The sequence below is a fragment of the Maylandia zebra genome, linkage group LG11, assembly GCF_041146795.1.
Source record: "Maylandia zebra isolate NMK-2024a linkage group LG11, Mzebra_GT3a, whole genome shotgun sequence".
Classification (NCBI taxonomy): domain Eukaryota; kingdom Metazoa; phylum Chordata; class Actinopteri; order Cichliformes; family Cichlidae; genus Maylandia; species Maylandia zebra.
This window is the reverse complement of record NC_135177.1, coordinates 19,424,528-19,431,549: the sequence shown is the minus strand read 5'-3', so window position 1 is coordinate 19,431,549 and position 7,022 is coordinate 19,424,528. Positions and strand designations below refer to the sequence as shown.

At 39.8% G+C, this 7,022-nt stretch overlaps 1 long non-coding RNA gene across 13 annotated transcripts; it reads right to left on the bottom strand.

Moving 5' to 3' along the window:
* Nucleotides 1-855: 855 nt before the first annotated feature.
* On the bottom strand, nucleotides 856-5,909 carry LOC143421071 (uncharacterized). 13 transcript variants are annotated; one of them, XR_013100810.1, is made up of 8 exons: nucleotides 5,763-5,909; nucleotides 5,391-5,470; nucleotides 4,600-4,660; nucleotides 2,811-3,569; nucleotides 2,197-2,322; nucleotides 1,989-2,039; nucleotides 1,595-1,716; nucleotides 856-1,452 (listed from the first exon to the last, which is right to left on the bottom strand). It is a non-coding gene; the product is annotated as an uncharacterized LOC143421071 (long non-coding RNA). The 13 variants fall into 13 exon arrangements; XR_013100805.1 differs by lacking the exon at nucleotides 4,600-4,660; XR_013100807.1 differs by lacking the exon at nucleotides 5,763-5,909 and having other exon boundaries at nucleotides 4,600-4,674; nucleotides 5,391-5,756.
* Between the last annotated feature and the right edge of the window lie 1,113 nt (nucleotides 5,910-7,022).

Here is a 7,022-nt window from a genome sequence, read left to right as displayed (position 1 = left end):
AGAGAGGGTGACAGGCGAGGATGGCACTGAAGAGAACATGCTCGGTTTCTGGAGTCTCCTGGTCCTGTCAGTATTAGTAGGATGCATCTGCTGTGTCTTCTTGTGGATGCTCACCTACCTTGACTCGTTCCAGCCTGGTATGGATTTCCCAACACTGCAGACAGTGGCCCACGTCAGAGACGTTTAATATTGATTACATATGTCTGAATTGCTAACCCTAACCCTAGCTCAACAGACCACAGTGCCCTGGACTGTCAGTATTATTACATGCTGTGAACATAAGTAGCTTTGATCACAGTTTGTTGTAAAAGAGAAGGAATATTGGAAAAAAGATCAACATTGTGATATTATTTCTTCCAAACTGACCAGAAACATGCTTGTCAGACTCTCACAGCAAAGGATCAGACTCACTGTACATGACAGCTCAGGCCAATGATGTCTGTTAGATTGTCAGCTGTTTAGTGCTTCTGTACAGTTAGGGTCACCGTCTCTATTTCAGAATAATTAATATGCGGAAAACAGTAAAAGTTGATTGTCTTCCAATATTCTAGCATAATTAAAAAACTTTGACTTTAAGTACATATTATTAGTCCTAATGCCAGCATGATTCTTCATAACTCCTGCTTTGAAATACTGAACTTTAAAATTTACCTGATGAAAGATCATTTACAGTGGCACTCTGTCAGGATCATTCTGACTGTAAGATCACTGTATTAATCTGAATCCTTCTGAAATGTGCTGTGAATGAATGCTGATGCAACTCACTGTGGGAAAGCTGTTAATAAAAGGAATCTGTGACACATGCAACACATTCACAGAGGAAGAGGACACAAAGGGAGGACACGCAGAGGCTGTGTTAAAGTCAGAAATCCAAATCTTTATTAAAAAACAGGCGGCGGTTACAAACAGGAAGACAAGCAGTCCATCAAACAGTCTACAGGGTCAAACATTCAGAGAATTCAAACAGCAGTAAAAAATAACTGGACACTGAAAAACATAAAGCAATGTGTGACGCAATAGAAGGAAGCAGCGCAGTATATTCACTGAATTATCATCAATTACAAAAGAGAAAAAGGACGATTTCTAAGGATCATTTTCTTAAATGCAGTTAGAGTGTGGCTGGTAAAGATGGAAACATACAGAATGTAAACTGTGTGAGTTTGTGAACTTTGTTAGTAACAAATGAGGTAAAAAAAAAACAAAACAGACAAAACACAGAAAGAGGCTCTCAGTATTCATTAATAATTAGAAAGAAAAATTCTGGTCGTGGATTTTTACAGTCTTAGTTCCGCTCGCTGTCATCATTATAATCATCATGATCAATGGCGAGGTCCTGAGGTGGGTGGGGCTGTCTCTGGTGATGTCACCATGAAGGAACAGCATCTGGCACGTGTTGGTGAAACATCCCAGTACACTGGTGTAGTTTCCTCTCCAGCTGTTTGACATGTGACACTTGAACATTAAGGGGAAGAAGAAGAAACAGTGTTAGGTCAGGTGACCACTTGGTTTCTAAAGTAACTGACAGGAAGTAACCAGGCCGTTAGAAATGGATGGCATGTGTTTAGAGTTACTGTAGTTGGGTAACTCTACTTACCAAAAGCAGCAGCACACAGATGAAGGATCAGATGCTGAATGTTGCAGGAACATGCTCATGTGTGGTGGTCATTCAGTGCTGCTCCGGCAGGTTAGACAGTCCAAGACTGATATGCTGCCCATCTGAGAGTTTGAAAACACACATGCAAAGATTTATTTTGTATTACAGTCAAAGTTGGATGTTCATTTTTGTCCTTTAAAAATGTTTGTGTATTTGAAAGCACTAACGTTTAAGGATGACTCTAATCGTCTCTCTCTAAGAGTGTCTCCTTTAAAGGGGAGACAAGTGTATCCACTGATCCACGTCACTTTACCTGGATAATGACTCCTCCCCCCTCACTCAGAAACACTCCTAATATAACCAAGCAAATAAATAATATTGAAGATTTACTTACATCATTACAAAAACAGCAAAAACATCTCCCTTTGATTCCATTTCTCCATTCCTGCTGAACATCAGGCAACAAATATCTCAATAAATCACAGTAAAATGTAAAGCACATGTTTTCTCTGCTTTGTCTAACCTCTGCAGAGCCTCTGTCAAGAAAAACATAACTGTAAGCATAAAACAAATATACATTCATAACACGTCACTGGACAAACCTCGGTCAGTTGATTTCCTCTGTGCAGTGCAGACGAGCATCAGTCAGCGAGTGACTCTGCTGGTTCTTCTGAGGAAACACCACCGTCTCTCCACACCGTCACCATCTGTGAGCACAAACTGCTGCTCTGCCAGCATGTAGGAATCACATATCACACACACAAGGGTGAAGAAACATCAGAGCTCAACTTTGGATACTTTAGATCTAAACAGATCAAAGCAACTCTTAGTTTCAACAATCAGTGAAAAGACAAACAATGATACCAAACTGATTCTGTATGAATACAATATGGTATTTTCAATACAGGTGTCAAATTAATTTATTAAAACTAATACAGATATATGTATATTTCTTTTGATAAATTAGTTTGCTAAATTATAAGAATATATTTTTATTTTTTTTTTTCATTTAACAATTGCAACTGAAAGAAATTAAATATTGAACAAAAATATATTGTCACATTCTGAGCATGCTCAGCACGCTGACAGACTTGAAGTTGCTACAGATTTTAAGAAGTGATAATTATAGGGAAGAAACTTCTCTTTTTCATCCGTTTAATCAAACATTTGATGCCTCAGCTGTCTCAGTCTATAGCGTTCTGCAACTACAACTAACCTGAAGCTTGGATTTGGCTGCAGGTGCCCCTGTACATCCTTCTCAGCAGCACACATGTGGGTACCATTTAATCACACTTCTTCCTGAGCTTTGCTTCATCACAAGACCAAAGGTGGCATCCTGTGTCACAGTCTTATCATCATCCAGAAGAAACATTTGAAGAAACATCATGGAAAAGAAACATTTACGCGCCTCCTGGTTTTGTTTTCTGATCCTGCAAAAAGACTGAGGACAACAAAGCCCAGAGAACACGAGATACACAACATCCAACATTCAGACTCAACAGCCTCCATAAATGAAGAGCACCAGGTTGGTTCAGTTATAGTAGATATGAGCATACTTCACATTACTGGGTATGAATAATAATGAGGAGGCAAACTTTGAAGATGCAGAGCATGATGTCCCATCATCAGACTGTAAACAAACATCCACCAGGCTTCTTTGTTGCCAAAATTGATGATTCTCCCATCAGGGATCAGTAGAGTGTAGAAGCAGCAGTCACTGAAATATTACCGTTTCAGATAAGAAATCTAGCACATAAAAGCCAGGGTGGGAGGGATCTCTGCAAACTGACTTACCTCTGCAAGTGTGAAGCTCAACAAAAATCTGACTCTCCAGTCACAGACAAACAAAAAACTCCAGCTGGGAGATAGAAAACGCTGTCTGGGTCTTGCTGGATGTTGCTGGTCAGAGTCCCACATTAGCAGAGTGCTTCTTGGTCCCACTGACCCATGTGGACAGCGACTGTGGAGAACTGTTCTGGAAAACAGAGAAGAGAATTAAAATGACAAAAAGCCAAACAGGATTTCCACAAAGACTATCTTGGAATCAGCAATCAAAAAAATCACTGGTTCATATTTCAATTAAATATGACCAGGTTCCTCAAATGTACGCAGTTCAGATCTGATTTAATTTAATTTCCTTCACACAGCACATTCGTCCAGGCTGACAGGTAAACATAGAATTAATCTCAGGTAACATGACTCATAGTAGAGATTCAGTAAGAAAGATTGCAGGCTCTAATATTATTACCACACAATCCAAGGACACACCGACAGCTCAGATTTGTAGAACTATTTAAACAAATGTCTTCTGAATATTCAATTCAGGTTCACAGTGGGAGGGGGGGGGGGGGGGTCGTGGAATTTTTGAAATAAAGTCTGCAACACAGAAAGAGCTGTGATCAAGCTATTTATTACTGCGCCAACACACATCAAACATCACAGTTCAGTCATGTCAGCGCTGCCACAGAAGTTGTGCTCCTCCTCCTTTATGCATTCCAAGGAAGAGGGAGGAAGTTACAAACTGATCCTACCACACTTCAACGGATCAATGGTTAAGCTGTTTTGTGCCCTTGGCCTTATCAGCACCTGTAAAGGGAGTTGTTTTCTCAAACTGCTGACGCTGAAGTAAGTTCATCTAGTTTTAGAAACTTTCACTGAACAGTCTATAACAGTGTCACAACTAAGCATATGCATAAGCACTTAAATACTTAAAATGAGAATAACAGAACATTTCTATTACAGAGGCTAGAGCCTGTCCCAGTAGTCACAGGTAGAGCACACCTGGACAGGTCACCAGTCTGTCAGAGGACTAACACAGAGACAGACATCAGAGTAACAAATCTATTTAAAATTAATGTAAGTTTGCTGCAGCTGTATGTATGAACATGTGTTTCTGTGCTCACAGTCCACCTCTCAGGAACCTGCAGTTCACTTTTAGTCTACTTTAAACAGACCTCACAAACGGCTGATGTGGCTGGATCAGTAGTCTGATTTAAGTACGATACCTTTGGCCAGGGATTAATCTGGTGCATCGCTTCACTGCAGTCTTACGTATTTTCCCCACACCTGAATAAAAAATACTGATATATACAAATAACAGCTTCAGCTGATGCAGCCTGACTCAATCCTAGATGTTCAGCACACAGAGACACAGAGGTGCCGTTTAAAGTTTAGTGTTAACCTGAGTCACTGATCATTTGCAGTATTACAGAGTCTGGCAGTCTTTGCATGATGTCCACGTCACTGTAAGTTTCTAGCTGACTCTCAGGTGTGACAGGTGTGCCAGCAGGAAAGAGTAATAATAACCTGCATCCTGAGGTTTGTCATGCAGGATTAAAGGAGCCAGGCTTTGTTCACACAGCTAGGATTGTATTTTACACTGACCCTGGGTCAGTATAAGTATCATACAGTTTAAACAAAGCACTGAAACTTGCACATATTTATTATAGATGCACTGAAGCTAACCGAGATATTTGCTGTCAATCTGTGGCTGCGATTAAACACTTTACTGAAAACTTTATTAACTAGTAACTTCATCAGTCATGACAGAAGCTAATATTTCTGTGCTAACATCGTTTAACCAGTAACAGCTTTCCTCCAATATAAGCTAACGTTTACACCGTAACTTTAAGCTAGCACCATAAAGACGGTAAAACACGTAATAACATCTACAAATGCATCTTAAAGCTGTTATATTAGCACTCGGTGTATTACTAACATAACCACATTAACATTACTGACACTCGCTGACTTTTAATAGTCATTCTATAAATGCTGTCCGTTTAAATGGTCTTACCTGTACACACTGCATATCCACCGGATTCCAGCCAGAGTGGATTCTGGAGTCTTCCCACGCTCCTGTTAGTGATCCTCCATCTGGATGGATGAGAACAACCTTCTGAACAATCTAGCAGGAGATGGCCCATATCTATGGGACTGGTTTGTGCTAATAACGCTAATGTATGGACTGATAACAGCCGAAGCGGGTGAATAAAGTCACCCAGTCGCTAGCTGTGCCATTACCCAGCATACATCACTCCCTCCGTAAATGCAATAAACCATACAAAAGTATCGTTCTACCTGTTTTTCAGGTAGTTGTTTACATTATATAATTTATTGTGTTCTGTATACGTCACTACAATGTGATTTGGAAAATGTCTAAATATACCGACAACAGGCACTTCCCGGCAATCTCTTCAATCGGAGGACCCTTCACGTCAATTCCCGACGCGAGAGGGGTACCCTGCGCGTCCATAAGTGCAGCAGAGGGAGCCTGACCATGCGTCACACGTTTGACGAGTTGGGAGTGAGAACGTGTTGGATGCAATGATTCTACCCAGTATGGTTCCAGGCAAAAAAGTGCCCTTTTATATTTATTAGTTAACGGTGCATTAAAATGCCAGCTGACATTAAGAGTTGTCTTTCAGAAGGTCTAATCAATGCTAAGCCTGTTGATGTAACAATATTCTTAAAGGATCAATGGTTTGTGTTAATATGAGGGATGGTGCTTGGCAAAAGAAACAAAGGAGAACATAAAGCGGGCTTGTCAGGAGTACATGTAGGATGGAAGCTGTACAACAACAACATAGTCAATTTGATACAAACAGTGGATCAATGGTTTCCAGCAGAGATGAGCACATTGATCAGTAAAAGTACTGAGAGCAGCCCTCTTTTTCCAGTGTGCCTTTGTGGTACATGTCTATTTTTAGAAAGCCTATGGCAGCAGATGAAGGCATGGCATCAAGGACCTATTCAAAGTTTGAAAGTAAACTGACCTCAATGTCAGCTCACAATAAGCGGATGCTTTGAAATTGTGTTTTTGCCTTTTATCGTTCAGTCTGCTCTTACATCTCAGATAGAGGGTTCGCATTTCTCAGACTTTCTTCTTCTCTCTCTCTTTTTTTTTTTTTTACTTCTCTCTGTTTTCTTACCCTTTCATTACACTTCCATCACAGAAGTACCTTCCAATATATCTAAACTGTGTTCTCATCAAAAAAATGTCCTTATGTCCACATAAGGAGGTAGATGAAGTGGTGGAGGTATACCTTGCAGGATTTTTTGACACTATATAAATATATATATTTTGCAGATATTTTTATATTATTTATATTATATTTGAGTTAAGAGTTTTGCTTTAGCTTTGTGTTTGGTTAGGTCAAGAAAATAGTTGTGTGGTGATGGATTCCACCCTGTCTAATATATGATTGACTCAATAAACATAAATGCAGATTGCAAAAAAATATGTTTTTCACAAACACAATGCAGAAGAAGACACGCTTACTTCAAAATCTAGTTGAAAATGCAGTTTAGTTGTCTGGATCGTACAGAGTCTTCACATGAAATGCAAAAAACTCCATGTCTGTTTTTGTGTTTGGAGCAGCACTGCCAAACTTTGTCGGCAGTGTTTCAACATTAACTGCCAAACATA